This window comes from Bos indicus, chromosome X (genome assembly GCF_029378745.1).
Source record: "Bos indicus isolate NIAB-ARS_2022 breed Sahiwal x Tharparkar chromosome X, NIAB-ARS_B.indTharparkar_mat_pri_1.0, whole genome shotgun sequence".
NCBI lineage: Eukaryota > Metazoa > Chordata > Mammalia > Artiodactyla > Bovidae > Bos > Bos indicus.
This window is the reverse complement of record NC_091789.1, coordinates 106,289,659-106,306,932: the sequence shown is the minus strand read 5'-3', so window position 1 is coordinate 106,306,932 and position 17,274 is coordinate 106,289,659. Positions and strand designations below refer to the sequence as shown.

At 40.4% G+C, this 17,274-nt stretch overlaps 1 pseudogene; it reads right to left on the bottom strand.

Annotated features, from left to right (window-relative positions):
- Positions 1-1,829: 1,829 nt before the first annotated feature.
- LOC109555113 (tripartite motif-containing protein 60-like) lies at positions 1,830-14,194 on the bottom strand (annotated as a pseudogene).
- Between the last annotated feature and the right edge of the window lie 3,080 nt (positions 14,195-17,274).

Below are 17,274 nucleotides of genomic sequence, written 5' to 3'. Positions count from 1 at the left end.
CACAACCAAGAAAAGAAGAAACTGATCAATTGAGCTTCATCAAAATTGAAAACCTTTGTTTATTAAATGATACTCTTAAGAGAGGGTGAAGAGTACCTAAAAATGGTAGAAAATATTTGAAAATCATAGCCAATAAGAGTATAATATTTTGAACATATTAAAAAGTTAAAACTCGTCCTCAAAAAGACAAACAACCCAGTTAAAAATGCATCAAAAATTTGAATAAAAAGCTCTGCAAAGAAAATCTACAAATCACCAATAAGTACATGAAAAGATACTCCTCAACATCCTTAGTCAATAAAGGAAATGTAAATAAAAGCCAGAAGTGAGATATAATTTCATACTCACTAGAATGGCTATAATGATTTATTTTTTGTTTTTAAAATTGAAATATAGTTGGTGTACAATATAACATAAGTTAAAAGTGTACATCATAGTGATTCAAAATGTTTAAAAGTTAAATTCCACTAATAGTTACTACAAAATACTAGCTATATTCCCTATGTTGCACAATATATCCTTGTAGCTTGTTTATTATATAATAGTTTGTATTTCTTAACCCCTGCTCCTGTCTTGTCCTCCACTTCCCCTTCCTCACTGGGAACCATCATAGTTTGTTCTTTATGTCTGTGAGCCTGCTTCTTTTTTGTTATATTCACTAGTTTATTTTTTAGATTCTACATGTAAGTGATATCATACAGTATTTGTCCTTCTCTATCTGACTTATATCAAGTAACACAATACCCTCTGAGTCTATCCATGCTGTTGCAAATGGCAACATTTCAGTCTTTTGTGTGGAGAATGGATATAATAATTTAAAAAACAAAAATAAAAAATGCTGGAGAGAATACGGAGAAATTGGAACCCTTGTACTCTCAAGATTGGAGTGTAAAATAGTGCAGCCACTATGAAAACAGTTTGGTGGTTCCTCAGAAAGTTAATCATAGAATTACTATTTGACCCAGCAATTCCACGCTTAGGTATAATACCCAAAGGAATTGGAAACAGGGACTCAAACAGATACTTGTTTGCCAAAGTTATTACAGCATTACTCAGAATAGAAAAAAAGTGGAAACAACCTAAGTGTTTATCAACAGGTGAATGGATAAACAAAATGTGGTATGTACATAGGATGAAATATTATTCAGCCTTACAAAGGAATTGTTATTTTTTCCATTTAAAATAGTTTATTGGTTGTGTTAAATAAGATATTATTTATTTTCAAATATTTTATCTAAGAAATTCAAAACTATAAAGATAGTACCGACGATCCTATGTGTAGGGAAGCAAAGGAGACAGAGACACAAAGAACAGACTTTTGTACTCAGTGGTAGGAGAAGGTGGGATGATTTGAGAGAATAGCATTGAAACATATACATTACCATATATAAAATAGATAGCCAGTGGGAGTTTTCTGTATGATGCAGGGCACTCAAAGCCAGTGCTCTGTGACAACCTGGAGGGATAGGGTGGGAGTGGGGTTTCAGGATGGGGGAGGCACATGTATACCTATGGCCAATTCATGTTGATATATGGAAAAAACCATCACAATATTGTAAAGTAATTATCCTGAAGTTAAAACAAAAAAGTAAATTAAACAAATAAAAATAAGGTCTTTATTAAAAAAAGAAATTCAAAACACTTGACACCTGATGTTGGTGACAACTTTACAATTGGCATTGCTACCCTATTTATATAGTTTCTGAAAACGAGGAAGAAAAATCCATCCTAATTTTCAGCAGCAGAAAATTTTAAAAATCCAGAATTATCAAGGCAAAATTTACTAAGATTAGCCCTAAAAGCTGAAATAAAATCATGCCCCAGGTACTTCATCTTTCATAATCTGTTACTGAAGAGATTTTAAGAGAGTCAGGATCTGGTCTAGTATAGAAATAGGGCCAAATGGCTTCTAAAAGAATCCTTAAAAGTATAGAGAAGAGTTCTATCATTCATATTATAAAATGGAAACCACACTCAACTAGGTCCAGAAATGTCATGGTCTTTGTAGACTGGGACCTGGGGACCGGAGTCGATGAGAAGAGGGACGCAGGGGACCCAAGTCTCGAGTGAAACAAGGGTTCTTTATTTGCAGAAATGCATGTTTATATATCTTCATACAAGACAGCTTTAGGCAGTAAAAAAAAATGAGCAAAAACAAAGCCAAGCAAATAACAATCTTTAAAGGGCCAGAAAGCATTCCATATCCTGAGTAAGACGGGCAAAACAGAATAGATTACCTTTAAGTAAAATTTTGGTCACTGAAGGGAGTCCCTGAAAGGAATCCAAGCAGGTGCCCTTTCTCATGATCTCAGTTCTGAGAACTGCGTGCAGCTCTGCTTGTTCCTGTTTTCCAGGAACTGATAAGGAATAGAGAATCCTTGAGAAACGAAGAGAATAACATATTGGATCCCTTAAAGTTGAAAGTCCCGACACAGAAAAATGCCTATTTTGCTGGGTCTTATTACTGGCAGAAGCTGGCTGTCTTAGGATGCATTGCACCTTAAGTGCTGTCAACATATCTCCCAGCTGCCTGGACTCTATCTTGAACTAGCTGATTCCACCAGTTCCTAGGAAGACTATCTTAACACACACTCAATGTCCATTGGTTTTGTTTTCCACTTCTACTTCCCAGTAATGCCTGCCATAATTAAATCTCTTAGAACCCAGGATAGCAGGGCAGAGATGAAATCTCCTTAAGTTATAACAAAGATTTTGTCTTTTTTCTTTCCCTGTTGCACACTTTTTCTATCCTCAGAGACAATAAGCCTAGGGTAAGCAATTTCAAGGTCTAGAATCACATCTACTCATAATGGTTTGATAATTTTGCCCAGGCCAGAATATTGTGAGGAATACTGAATCCATATTTCTTTAATTGAAATGAGAAGGTGTCAGGGTATTTTAGGTTTTGATACCTGTAGTGGGATAGTCATAGCATGTATCAGGAATCCCAGTTCTGACTGCACAAACTTGCCCTCTCCCTCCCTCAGTAGATGTTTTAATGTGGAAACATGATCTGAAAATGTTATGGAGTTTTCATTTAGTGTTGTTAAAATATGCACCCCTTCATTTTGTACCTGCTTATATGCAGAGTACATCATGAGAAACGCTGGACTGGAAGAAACACAAGCTGGAATCAAGATTGCCAGGAGAAATATCAATAACCTCAGATATGCAGATGACACCACCCTTATGGCAGAAAGTGAAGAGGAACTCAAAATCCTCTTGATGAAGGTGAAAGTGGAGAGTGAAAAAGTTGGCTTACAGCTCAACATTCAGAAAATGAAGATCATGGCATCTGGCCCATCACTTCATGGGAAATAGATGGGCAAACAGTGGAAACAGTGTCAGACTTTATTTTTTTGGGCTCCAAAATCACAGCAGATGGTGACTGCAGCCATGAAATTAAAAGACGCTTACTCCTTGGAAGGAAAGTTATGACCAACCTAGATAGCATATTCAAAAGCAGAGACATTACTTTGCCAACAAAGGTTTGTCTAGTCAAGGCTATGGTTTTTCCAGTAGTCATGTATGGATGTGAGAGTTGGACTGTGAAGAAGGCTGAACACTGAAGAATTGATGCTTTTGAACTGTGGTGTTGGAGAAGACTCTTGAGAGTCCCTTGGACTGCAAGGAGATCCAAGCAGTCCATTCTGAAGGAGATCAGCCCTGGGATTTCTTTGGAAGGACTGATGCTAAAGCTGAAACTCCAGTACTTTGGCCACCTCATGTGAAGAGTTGACTCATTGGAAAAGACTGATGCTGGGAGGGATTGGAGGCAAGAGGAGAAGGGGATGAGAGAGGATGAGATGGCTGGATGGCATCACGGACTCAATGGACGTGAGTCTGAGTGAACTCTGGGAGTTGGTGATGGACAGGGAGGCCTGGCGTGCTGTGATTCATGGGGTCGCAAGAAGTTGGACACGACTGAGCAACTCAACTGAACTGAACTGAATAGCCCCTTGCTTATTCTATACAAATAGTTTAAATTGCTCAAATTCAGAATTTATTTCTTCTCCCCTATTCTCTACATTCTTTTCCAGTTCCACTTATTTGCTGGTTTGCAGAGTTATCACTTTTTAAATCCATTTTACATTGCTCTTGGAGGGCTCCATGCTACAACGGAATGAAGTTCTGATACCCACTACAACATGGGTGAACCTTGAAAATATTATGCTAAGTGAAATAAACCAGACACAAAAGGACAAATATTGCATGGTTCCAATTATTTGAAATATGTAGAATAGGCAAGTTTATGGAGATAGAAAGTAGATTAGAAGTTACCAGGGGCTGAGGGGAAAGTGGAATGGGGAGCTATTGTTTAATGGTTACAGAGTTTCTGTTGCTTCCCAGATGGTGCTAGTAGTAAAGAATCCACCTGCCAATGTAGGAGACCCAAGAGACTCAAGTTCGATCCCTGGGCTGTGAAGATTCTCTGGAGAAGAGCATGACAACCCAATTCAGTATTCATGAGAATACTGGAGAATCCTATGGACAGAGGAGCCTGGCAGTCTACAGTCCATAGGGTCGCAAGAGTTGGATACGACTGAAGCAACTTAGCACGCACAGAGTTTCTGCTGGGGTAAGGAAAAGGCTTTGGAAATAGAGAGTGGAAATGTTTGCATGACATAGTGAATGTAATTAATGCCAATAAATTGTATATTTAAAGATGGATAAAATGGTAAATGTTGTTACCTATATTTTATCACAATAAAATTATAATTTTTTAAAAAAAACACACAGTGAGCCAAATTTGTCCTATAGGTCACCATTTTCCAACACCTGGCCAAGACAATATTTATACTTGAATATCTGACAAGAATCTCAAAACTGAATTTATGATTGTCCTACAGAAATCTATAGATTTCCAGCCTTTCCCATCTCAGTTAATGATGCCATTAACTGGTTGTTCATTTTAGAAACTTGAACGTTATCCTTTACATTTCCTTCTCCTTTAACTCTTATACCTAAGTCCTATTGATTCTATGCTGCTGCTGCTGTCACTTCAATCGTGTTCAACTCTTTGTGACCTCATGGACTGTCGCCTGCCTGGCTTCTCTGTCCATAGAACTCTCCAGGCAAGAATACTGGAGTGGGTAGCCATTCCAGCCACTCCAAGGGATCATCCCAATCCAGGGACTGAACCCAGGTTTTCTGTATTGTTGGCAGATTCTTTACTATCTGAGCCACTAGGGAAGCTATTGACTCTATACTCCTACACATTTTCTAGATCCCTTCATTTCTTTCTGTCTCTACTTTACTATGCTAGACCAACTCACCATCATATCCCATCTGGACTTTTACAGTTGCCCCTGTGCTAGTCACCCTGTTTCCTCTCTTGACCATCTCTTATTCATCAGTGGCAAAAACTGCCAGTTGTCTTCCAACATCCATTCCTTTTCTTCTAAAGTAATAGACTTCTTATCTGGGCATGGAGCCATCTAGGGGAAAAAAACTCACTTTCCCAAACTCCATTGAGCTGGATGTGGCCATTGGACTAAGTTCTTGCTAAAGAAACAAAATGGCAGTGACATATAGAATTTCCAGCTGCCTTTCTTGCTGGTTGAGATCTGGCTTTGGTGCAGAACAAACTTGGACAATGCTGGTAAGGGCAATAATGTAGGGATGATAGAAGAAGAAGATAGATGGAGCCTGGGTTCCTAAAGATTTTTAGGAGCATCATCCAATTCCAGCTCCCACTTCACCTTACTTATGCCATTGTTATTGTGAGTCTGTGTTACACTTAGCCAAAAGTATAATCTAATGAAAGCACCATTTTCCACATGATAGCTAGAGTGATCATCTAAGAACACAAGTCTGGTCAAAACCATCCCTAATTTTATTTAAAACCCTTCTGTGGCTGCCCATCAATGAATGAGTGAATACCAAAATTCTTAACGTTGCCCACAAGACTGTGCAAACCAGCTCCTGCTTGTTTTTCTAGCTACCTTTTGCACCCTAAGGCTCCAAATCTCCAAGAATATTGTCTAAATTTTAGTTAAGTCTTTCCTGATCAAAGCATTTTTTAAATACATAAACCCCCTATATGTAACCTTCAAATTTTGAACTTTCAAAGATGTGAACATGGAACTTAGTAATGAAGACCTGATGGAATTGGAGGCCCAGAGAAAGGACGAAGGGAGATAAGAGAAAGAAGAAGTAACCAAAGAACTGAAGGGATTCATGACACAAGAAATGACAAGGGGATTTTATATTTGAGGAGGCACTGTTAGTTTTTTTGTTGTTGTTTTTATTTTTAATAAGCGGTCCAGAGACAGAGAATAATAGGTTTTTAAAAAAATATTTGTATATTTATTTTTGGCTGTGCTGGGTCTTTGTTGCTGCCCACAGGCAGAGGCTATTCTCTAATTGCAGTGTGTAGGCTTCTCATTGGTGGCACTAGTGGTAAAGAATCCACCTGCCTGAGTCAGAAAGATCCCCTGGAGAAGGGTATGGCAACCCACTCCAGTATTCTTGCCTGGAGAATGCCATAGACAGAGGAGCCAGGGGGGTTACAGTCCATGGGTCACACAGAGTCAAACACGACTGAAGCAACTTAGCATGTAGGCTTCTCATTGCAGCAGCTTCTCTTGTTGCCTTGTGGGCTCTTGTGGGCTCCAGGGCATGGGCTTCAGTAGTTGCAGCACACAGGCTCAGTAGTTGTGGTGCTAGGGCTTAGTTGACCCATGTGGCATGTGGAATCTTCCCGGACCAGGGATTGAACCCATGTTCTCTGCATTGGAAGGTGAATTCTTAACCACTGGACCACCAGGGAAGTCCAGCACAGTTAGTTTTTGAGGCACAGGTCTTGAATGCAGAATGGTACATGAAGGTTACAGCAGCTGTTCAGATAAAATCCAGTGCTACTATGATGAGAAAAAAATAAAATAAAATAAAGCTACTACCCAGACATCAGTGGATCATTTTTTTCAAGAGGGTAGATAGAACTGAATTCAGCAAGGAAACAGAATCTGTGTCATCAGGGTCAGGCATGAGTGAAATTGTAGCTTACCCTCCGTCTCATGTTGTTGACCATCCTTCAGCTCACCATTTCCCACCTCCTCTCCCTTCTCCAGTCAGTAACTCTTCTTGCCTATTCATTAGATGCCAGCCCCTGTGTGCTAGCCACTGTACCATACTACTGTACTTTTCAAGGTACTGAAAGGTTGTTGCTGGACCACGAAAGACACCGGGATTCTTGGCCTCCAGAGGAGAAGAATTCAATCTGGGGCCAAAGATGAGGCTTGGCTGCTCAGAGCTTTTGTGTAATAAAGTTTTATGAAAGTATAAAAGGGATAGAGAAAGTTTCTGACACAGACATCAGAAGGGGGCAGAAAGAGTACCCCCTTGCTAGTGTTAGCAATGGAGTTATATACCGTTTAATTAGTTATTCAGTTTCAGTTCAGTTGCTGAGTCCTGTTTGACTCTTTGCATTACAATGAATCAAAAGAATGTCTGGAGGTTGTAAAGATCTTACTAGACCCACTCCCATAGTTTACATTTTAAGATAACAGAATTAGCCAGAAGGTTTTCAGGAAGGAGAAACTGTCCTCAAGCAGGATACATTGTTGTTATATAATCCTTAGTACAGAGTTTAAACTTAGTTGTTTGTTGTATAATCATCAGTTCCAGGCTTAAAGATAAAAACGTTTTATGTGACTAAGACTAAGGAATGTAAAGGAAAAAAAGTTTGTCCTTTCCTCTTCCTGGAGTATTCCAGACCCCTCTCTCCTTGGGGATCCCGGGACATCTGATCAACCTGCCTAGGGGTTGACTCTCTCAGTACTGTATTGTAAGATTAAAAATGTTTTATTTTTTGTGTTTAGGTTTGCTTGTTTTTTATGTATTATTTGTGTGAAAAGTTTTATAAACTTATTATAGTACAGTACCATATAGCCGATTGTGTTAGCTGGGTACCTAGGCTAACTTTGTTGAACAAATTGGACTTATGAACACGCTCTCGAAGCAGAACTCGTTCTTTTGTAGGTGACACTGTATTGTTTTCTTTGCATAGAATGCTCTTTCTCAGGATTTCCCTGGTGATCCAGTGGCTAAGACTCTGAGTTCCCAATGCAGGGATCCTGGGTTCAATCCCTGGTCAGGGAACTAGATCCCACATGCTGTAATTACCAGTTCACATGCTGCCAGTAAAGATCCCTTATACTGCAACTTAAAAAAAAAAAAATTACCCACATACTGCAACGAAGATGGTATGTGCTGCAACTGAGATCTGGCACAACCAAATAAATAAATAAACATTAAAAAAAATAATGCTCTTTCTCTCTTTTTCTGCCTGAATCACTCCTATTCATCTATCAGTTCAGTTCAGTTACTCAGTTGTGTCCGACTCCTTGCGATCCCATGAATCGCAGCACTCCAGGCCTCCCTGTCCATCACCAACTCCCGGAGTTCACTCAGACTCACGTCCATCGAGTCAGTGATGCCATCCAGCCATCTCATCCTCTGTCGTCCCCTTCTCCTCCTGCCCCCAATCCCTCCCAGCATCAGAGTCTTTTCCAATGAGTCAACTCTTCACATGAGGTGGCCAAAGTGCTGGAGTTTCAGCTTTAGCATCAGTCCTTCCAAAGAAATCCCAGGGCTTATCTCCTTCAGAATGGACTGGTTGGATCTCCTTGCAGTCCAAGGGACTCTCAAGAGTCTTCTCCAACACCACAGTTCAAAAGCATCAAGTCTTCGGGGCTCAGCCTTCTTCACAGTCCAACTCTCACATCCATACATGACCCCTGGAAAAACCATAGCCTTGACTAGACAAACCTTTGTTGGCAAAGTAATGTCTCTGCTTTTGAATATGCTATCTAGGTTGGATGGGAATACCAGAACACCTGATCTGCCTCTTGAGAAACCTGTATGCAGGTCAGGAAGCAACAGTTAGAACTGGACATGGAACAACAGACTGGTTCCAAATAGGAAAAGGAGTTCATCAAGGCTGTATATTGTCACCCTGCTTATTTAACTCATATGCAGAGTACATCGTGAGAAACGCTGGACTGGAAGAAACACAAGCTGGAATCAAGATTGCTGGGACAAATATCAATAACCTCAGATAGGCAGATGACACCACCCTTATGGCAGAAAGTGAAGAGGAACTCAAAAGCCTCTTGATGAAGGTGAAAGTGGAGAGTGAAAAAGTTGGCTTAAAGCTCAACATTCAGAAAACAAAGATCATGGCATCCAGTCCCATCACTTCATGGCAAATAGATGGGGAAACAGTGGAAACAGTGTCAGACTTTATTTTTCTGGGCTCCAAAATCACAGCAGATGGTGACTGCAGCCATGAAATTAAAAGACGCTTACTCCTTGGAAGGAAAGTTATGACCAACCTAGATAGCATATTGAAAAGCAGAGACATTACTTTGCCAACAAAGGTTCGTCTAGTCAAGGCTATGGTTTTTCCTGTGGTCATGTATGAATGTGAGAGTTGGACTGTGAAGAAAGCTGAGTGTTGAAGAATTGATGCTTTTGAACTGTGGTGTTGGAGAAGACTCTTGAGAGTCCCTTGGACTGCAAGGAGATCCAACCAGTCCATTCTGAAGGAGATCAGCCCTGGGATTTCATTGGAAGGACTGATGCTAAAGCTGAAACTCCAGTACTCTGGCCACCTCATGTGAAGAGTTGACTCATTGGAAAAGACTCTGATGCTGGGAGGGATTGGGGGCAGGAGGAGAAGGGGACGACAGAGGATGAGATGGCTGGATGGCATCACTGACTCGATGGACGTGAGTCTGAGTGAGCTCCGGGAGTTGGTGATGGACAGGGAGGCCTGGAGTGCTGCGATTCATGGGGTCGAAAAGAGTCGGACACGACTGAGCGACTGATCTGATCTGATCTGATCTAGGTTGGTCATAACTTTCCTTCCAAGGAGTAAGTGTCTTTTAATTTCATGGCTGCAGTCACCATCTGCAGTGATTTTGGAGCCCAGAAAGATAAAGTCTGAAACTGTTTCCACTGTTTCCCCATCTATTTCCCATGAAGTGGTGGGACCAGATGCCATGATCTTCGTTTTCTGAATGTTGAGCTTTAAGCCAACTTTTTCACTCTCCTCTTTCACTTTTATCAAGAGGCTTTTGAGTTCCTCTTCACTTTCTGCCATAAGGGTGGTGTCATCTGCCTATCTGAGGTTATTGATATTTCTCTCGGCAATCTTGATTCCAGCTTGTGCTTCTTCCAGTCCAGCGTTTCTCATGATGTACTCTGTGTATAAGTTAAATAATCAGGGTGACAATATACAGCCTTGACGTACTCCTTTTCCTATTTGGAACCAGTCTTTGTTCCATGTCCAGTTCTAACTGTTGCTTTCTGACCTGCATACAGATTTCTCAAGAGGCAGATCAGGTGGTCTGGTATTCCCATCTCTTGAAGAATTTCCCACAGTTTATTGTGATACACACAGTCAAAAGCTTTGGCATAGTCAATAAAGCAGAAATAGATGTTTTTCTGGAACTCTCTTGCTTTTTCCATGATCCAGCGGATGTTGATAATTTGATCTCTGGTCCCTCTGCCTTTTCTAAAACCAACTTGAACATCTGGAAGTTCACAGTTTACATATTGCTGAAGCCTGGCTTGGAGAATTTTGAGCATTACTTTACTAGCATGTGAAATGAGTGCAATTGTGCGGTAGTTTGAGCATTCTTTGGCATTGCCTTTCTTTGGGATTGGAATAAAAACTGAACTTTTCCAGTCCTGTGGCCACTGGTGAGTTTGCCAGATTTGCTGGCATATTGAGTGCAGCACTTCTACAGCATCATCTTTCAGGATTTGAAATAGCTCAACTGGACTCCATCACCTCCACTAGCTTTGTTCGTAGTGATGCTTTCTAAGGCCCACTTGATTTCACATTCCAGGATGTCTGGCTCTAGGTCAGTGATCACACCATTGTGATTATCTGGGTTGTGAAGATCTTTTTTGTACAGTTCTGTGTATTCTTGCCACCTCTTCTTAATATCTTCTGCTTCTGTTAGGTCCATACCATTTCTGTCTTTTATCGAGCCCATCTTTGCATGAAATGTCCCCTTGGTATCACTAATTTTCTTGAAGAGATCTCTAGTCTTTCCCATTCTGTTGTTTTCGTCTATTTCTTTGCATTGATCGCTGAAGAAGGCTTTCTTATCTCTTCTTGCTATTCTTTGGAACTCTGTATTCAGATGCTTATATCTTTCCTTTTCTGCCCGTGGGGCAACCCAAGATGGACGTGTCATGGTGGAGAGATCTCACAGAATGTGGTCTACTGGAGAAGGGAATGGCAAACCACTTCAGTATTCATCTGTCAAGTTTCAGATAAAACATCATTTCCTTAAGAAAGCCTTGATCACTCCCCACCCTGCACCATTCTTCCAAACTAGGTAAAGGCTTTCCTTGTTTTATCCGCTCAAAATACTTCTCCCCATTTTTGTTAATATTTGTCTCAATTACAGTTAACAGTAATTCAAATAATCCCATACTATATTTTCAGCTTTATGAGTCCATCTTATTCACTCCAGCACCTGGCACAGTATCTGGCACATAGTAAGCAACTCAGTGTAGTACATGTTTTTAGTAGACACAAAATTGATAGTGAGGGCAGTTCCCTGGTAGCTCAGTTGGTGAAGAATCTGCCTGCAGTGCAAGAGACTGGGGTTTGATCCCTGTAAAAGGAAATAGCAACCCATTCCAGTATTCTTGCCTGGAAAATCCTATGTACAGAGCAGCCTGGCAGGCTACAGTCCATGGGGTAGCAAAGAGTTGGACACAACTAAGTGACTGAGCACACACGCAAATAGATAGTACTAATTATTATTACTGGAACAAAGGGAGAAGGAAATGGCAACCCATTCCAGTATTCCTGCATGGAGAATTCCATAGACAGAGGAGCCTGGTAGGCTACAGTCCATGGGGTCACAAAGAGTCGGACACGACTGAAGTAACTTAGCACAAGGACTACTTTTACCTTGATTAAAGCTACCTCTTGAAACAAATGGCTTCCTGACAACTTTTAAAAGAACCTGAATTCAAGACTACTGAAAATTAAAAAGAGGTATGTTATTTGTCTTTGATCAAGAAGTTAAAATTGATTTTTACTTGCCATTTGTCAAACTTGTGAGATATTTTAGCATAAAGTAAATTTTATAGTTTAAAGTGATTAGTGGCTATCTTCCATAAAGTATGTAATGTGAAATGAACAGAAGGAAAAAAGGAAATAGATAGGTTTAAAGTAAAAGAATGCAAAGCATAAAAGGCATATATTATTTGGGAGTCATAGGGAGGAAATTGCTTTAATTTAAGATATTTAGTGCCCAGCCATTATTCTGGGGGTTAGATTACCTACTACATTCCTTCCTTAAATTAATGTCTAAGTATATCACTGACTCAATGGACGTGAGTTTGAGTGAACTCCCGGAGTTCATGATGGACAGGGAGGCCTGGCGTGCTGCAATTCATGGGGTCACAAAGAGTTGGACACGACTGAGAGACTGAACTGAACTTAAGTATATACATACACATATACATATACATATACATATATATATTGGAGAAGGAAATGGCAACCCACTCCAGTGTTCTTGCCTGGAGAATCCCAGGGATGGGGGAGCCTGGTGGGCTGCCATCTCTGGGGTCGCACAGAGTCGGACACGACTGAAGCAACTTAGCAGCAGCATACATATATATAATATGCATGTATATATACATACATGCATACAGGTATTATACATCTGTTTGCCTGGACAATTAGTCTACATATATTGCTACTGAATAAATTCATGGTAGAAATAAACTTTAATAATGAAAATTTAACATACAAACAAATAAAAATCTTGATGAATATCCACATTATACCAGTGAAACACCAGTGCAGTACTGAGATACCTGCATGTAATGACTACAGATAAACATTAAAGGAATGTTCTTCAAAGGAAGAAACAAGTAACATCATAAACTACACTTATATTTAAGCTTTTCCTCCCAGGGATTTTACTTTTCTACAATCATTGCCTTCAACCATGCTCTACTGAGTATCTTTTGCATCCATTAATGATACCTTGGGTGAATTCCAAAGCTTTCTTGTTTCTTCTGATTGCTAAAACTCAGTTCAATCTAGTTAATGTTATGCATGGTGGAGTGTTGAGGAGTAATGCATACTGATGTTTGCTGCTTACTCTGAATTACATCCAAAAAATAAGATAAATTGATAAATGATACAGGGATAAATAGAAGGTTAGACATGAGATGAAGCAAACATAGCATCAAGGTGGTGAGTATATGGGTGTTTAATGTGTCATTCTCTCAGTTTTTCTGTTTGTTTAAAAATATTCAAAATAAAGTGTTAGGAAAAAAGGCCCTTTCCTCCACCTCTCCCCCACCTCTCCCCCAAACCCCCATTTATTCTCAATTTAAAACATCAACTTCAAACTCAATTTAAGTACTATCTCTTTCCTTCTCCCAGGGGCAGTTGACCCAGGGAACTGTGACTTCATGAACTTTTGAGATGTGGGGAGCAAGTGAACCCAGAAGTTCCTGCCTGGAAGATTTCAAAATAGGCCTGGTGGGTTCCATTACCCTTGTAGTCAAGTTATGGTTAAGTAGTCAAATATGGAATTCATAGTGAAAGGGGACAGGCCCCACAGTCCATTCTTGGCTCAAAGTGAAATGGGAAGCAAGTGGAACTGTAGACCTGACCATGCCAAGCCTCTGGAAGGCTGGGCTCTTGATTTAAAATGGGAAATAATGCTGAAGGGATTAAACCCACCTGCACCCATACATCAGAAACACTCCATCAAAAATCCAACCTCAAATAAAAATACAGTCCTATCAAAAAATAAATTTCCAGGGACATAATCCTTTGGCTAGTTTCTCTTTATCTTCTCTGATGAACATGATTTTCTTCTTTTCTATTATTCTATTTTCCATATGAAAAAACAGAGTTCTGGAATTTGAAATGTATACTGATTGAATAACACATTTAAGGTTATTTTCCAAGACTGACCCTTTCAATATGATGAAGTAGGGAAGTGTCTTGGAGGGGTAAGTCTTGAGCTTCTTTTCTTTTGTCTGGAGTCAATGTGCACCTCTGCCCTTTTCTACAAACTTACCTCACTTCTCCTGCCTTTAAAGTGGAATGTGCTCTGCCCTCTCTCTTTAGGCTGATCTTCCCCAAACGCTGGCCCTCTGTTGCCCCTCTTCCTCCTATGCCCAGCATCCTCATCCTTGCGTTTCCTGTCTGGCGATATCCCTTAGGGAACCAGCCAACTGGTCAGGGTCTTCACGGTACAGTACTAGTGACTGGGCTTTTACTCTACTGCACTGTCGCTTTACAGGGACCTTCAGTGCAAGGTGGTACTGATGGCGATTGTCACACTTCTTGCCACAGTCCCTAATGGTCTGTAAAACAGTCATTAAAATTTAGTGAATATGTCATTGTGAAGGTTCACTTTGTGTCAATTTGGCTAGACAATGGTGCTCAGTTGTTTGATCAAACATTCGCCTAAATGTAGCTGTGAAGGTATTTCGTAGCTGTGATTAACATTTCTAATCAGTTGACTTTAAGTAAAGGAAGTTACCCTTGATAATGTAGGTGGGCCTCATCCAATCAGTTGAAGGTCTTAAGGGCAACACTGAGGTTTCCTAAAGAAGAAACAATTCTGCCTCAAGACTGGAACATAGAAACCCTGCCAGAATTTCCAGTCTGTTGGCCTTCTGTATAGATTTCAGACTTGCCAACTCCCACAATTGTATGAACCAATTAAATATTTTCCTGTCTCCCTTTTCCTTTTTCTCAATAATGCTTTTAGAGTAGTGAAGTATATGGCTGGATTTAGAGTTGAACAAATCTTGTGAGACTACTGTTAACCCAAGTTACAGGAGACTGACACACAGATTAGAATGCCGGTATGTAATTTATAATGAGAATTCTGAGGATTGGTTTTTTCTGCTGGTAAATGAATTCTGTCTGGATGGAAGCTCCTGAAGAAACCCTTATGTGAAAAGAAGGCTGCTCCTAGGCAAGGAAACAGAGAGAGGGGAGGTGGCAAGATGATTTTAATAACTGCTATCATCAGATTTGGTAGCTAGATGCAACCATCTTCATCACAGGTATGTAACAGCTATGGGGTCTAATTGGCTATGTTCGTAGGACAGGGCACCTTTTCTCTCTCAACACTGTTGAATGGACATTGCCAACTTCGACCCTGACTTATCTTTTTTGGTTCTGTGTTTACATGATGACTATCTGTTTCTGTGGATATCGCATTTCCTTTAGCTATTGGCAATCCTGTTACAACCAAGATTCTCTTCTTATTTTATGATCTATTTTTTAAAGTATGATGTGTTAATTTCATAACTTGAAATCTCAGAGTTCTGATAGCACCTTCCTGTAGAGTTGCTCAGACTGTCCCATGTTTTGTCAGCTCAATGAGTCAGCTTGTCATCCAAAAACAAAGCAGCTTTGCTACCTCACTTAAGCCTATTATTCTGAAATGATCTACTTCTGGAAAATACTGTTCCAGAGCTTCCCTGTGCAACCAGACTGAAGCTAATCTCCAGCTGAGACCACATTCGGGCTCAACTCCCCCACCTCCCATTCTATTCTGTTTCTTTCAACCCCCTTCTCTTAACAATATTCTGCCAAAAAAATCGCTTAACACAAGAACTCCTATTTCAGGCCCTGCTTCTCAAAATGGGAACTTTAAGATATTTAAGTAAATTAATTTACATATAGATTGGGACTAGTTAACATATCTTCAAATTGCATGCTTATTCCTTTAGAAATTCTTTGAGTTACTACTGGTTGAATACTGTTTGAGTTACTACTGGTTGTTCACCATCATATACAGAGTGGAGGGTTCAATGCCTCTGATTTTTTTTTTTTTTTTTTGGTTTCCTAGTGCATATAAAAGTCATGTTTATACTATATTGTAGCTTATTCAGTGTATAAGAGCTATATACTTTAAAACAATGTACATACTTTAAAGTACTTTACTGCTAAGAAAATGCTAGCTATCATCTACTGCTGCTGCTAAATCATTCAGTCATGTCCGACTCTTTGTGACCCCATGGACTGCAGCCTACCAGGCTCCTCCGTCCACGGGATTTTCCAGGCAAGAGTACTGGAGTGGGTTGTCATTGCCTTCTCCGAGCCATTATCTGAGCCTTCAGCAAGTCAGTCTTTTTGCTGGTGAAGGATCTTGCCTCAATGTGGATGACTGCTGACTGATCATTGTGGGTGGTTGCTGAAGGTTGGGATGACTGTGGCAACTTCTTAAAGTAAGACAACAATGAAGTTTGCTGCATCAGTTGCGATGTCTTTGATTTTAAAGGCTAATGGTCAGAGGTAGCTGATTTTACCCAGACCAAGAAATTGTGGATCTTCTTCTTTTCCTCTTTAGGTTGTCTGCCTCTGTCTATCCCTGCCATTTCTCCTCTTTGTGGCTATTGTCATTGTAACATTCTTTCTTGGAGTTTCTCCCATTTTGCCATAACATCATTTTGTCCTTTTCCTGTGACTCAGCCTCCAAAGCTAATAATCATTGATGGTAAGTGGAGGGACATGGTCAGAATTACTGTGGGGAAATACCCTAGTTCCAGCACACCCAGATTTTTACTCAGATGTAATGTGACTTATTTGGAGAAGGTGATGGCAACCCACTCCAGTACTCTTGCCTGGAAAATCCCATGGATGGAGGAGCCTGGTAAACTGCAGTCCATGGGGTCAGGAAGAGTCAGACACAACTGAGCGACTTCACTTTCACTTTTCACTTTCATGCATTAGAGAAGGAAATGGCAACCCACTCCAGTGTTCTTGCCTGGAGAATCCCAGGGATGGGGGAGCCTAGTGGGCTGCTGTCTATGGGGTCACACAGAGTCAGACACGACTGAAGTGACTTAGCAGCAGCAGCAGCAGCAATGTGACCTATTAGCCATTTGTCAGAGTGGTTTCAAAGAAGCAGTGCCTCACCTATGCCAGAACCTTGCAAAACACTCTGGATATCTCTTAGTGAGTGAGCAGATGTAGAGGTGCCTATGGCTACCCTGATATAGCTGAAACCTATTTTTTTGTTCTTGAAGTGAAGTGAAGTGAAAGTCACTCAGTTGTGTCTGACTCTTTGTGACCCCATGGACTATACAGTCATGGAATTCTCCAGGCCAGAATACTGGAGTGGGTAGCCTTTCCCCTTCTCCAGGGTATCTTCCCAACCCAGGGATCGAACTCAGGTCTCCCACGTTGCAGGTGGATTCTTTACCAGCTAAGCCCTAAGAGAAGCCGAAAAATACTGGAGTGGGTAGTCT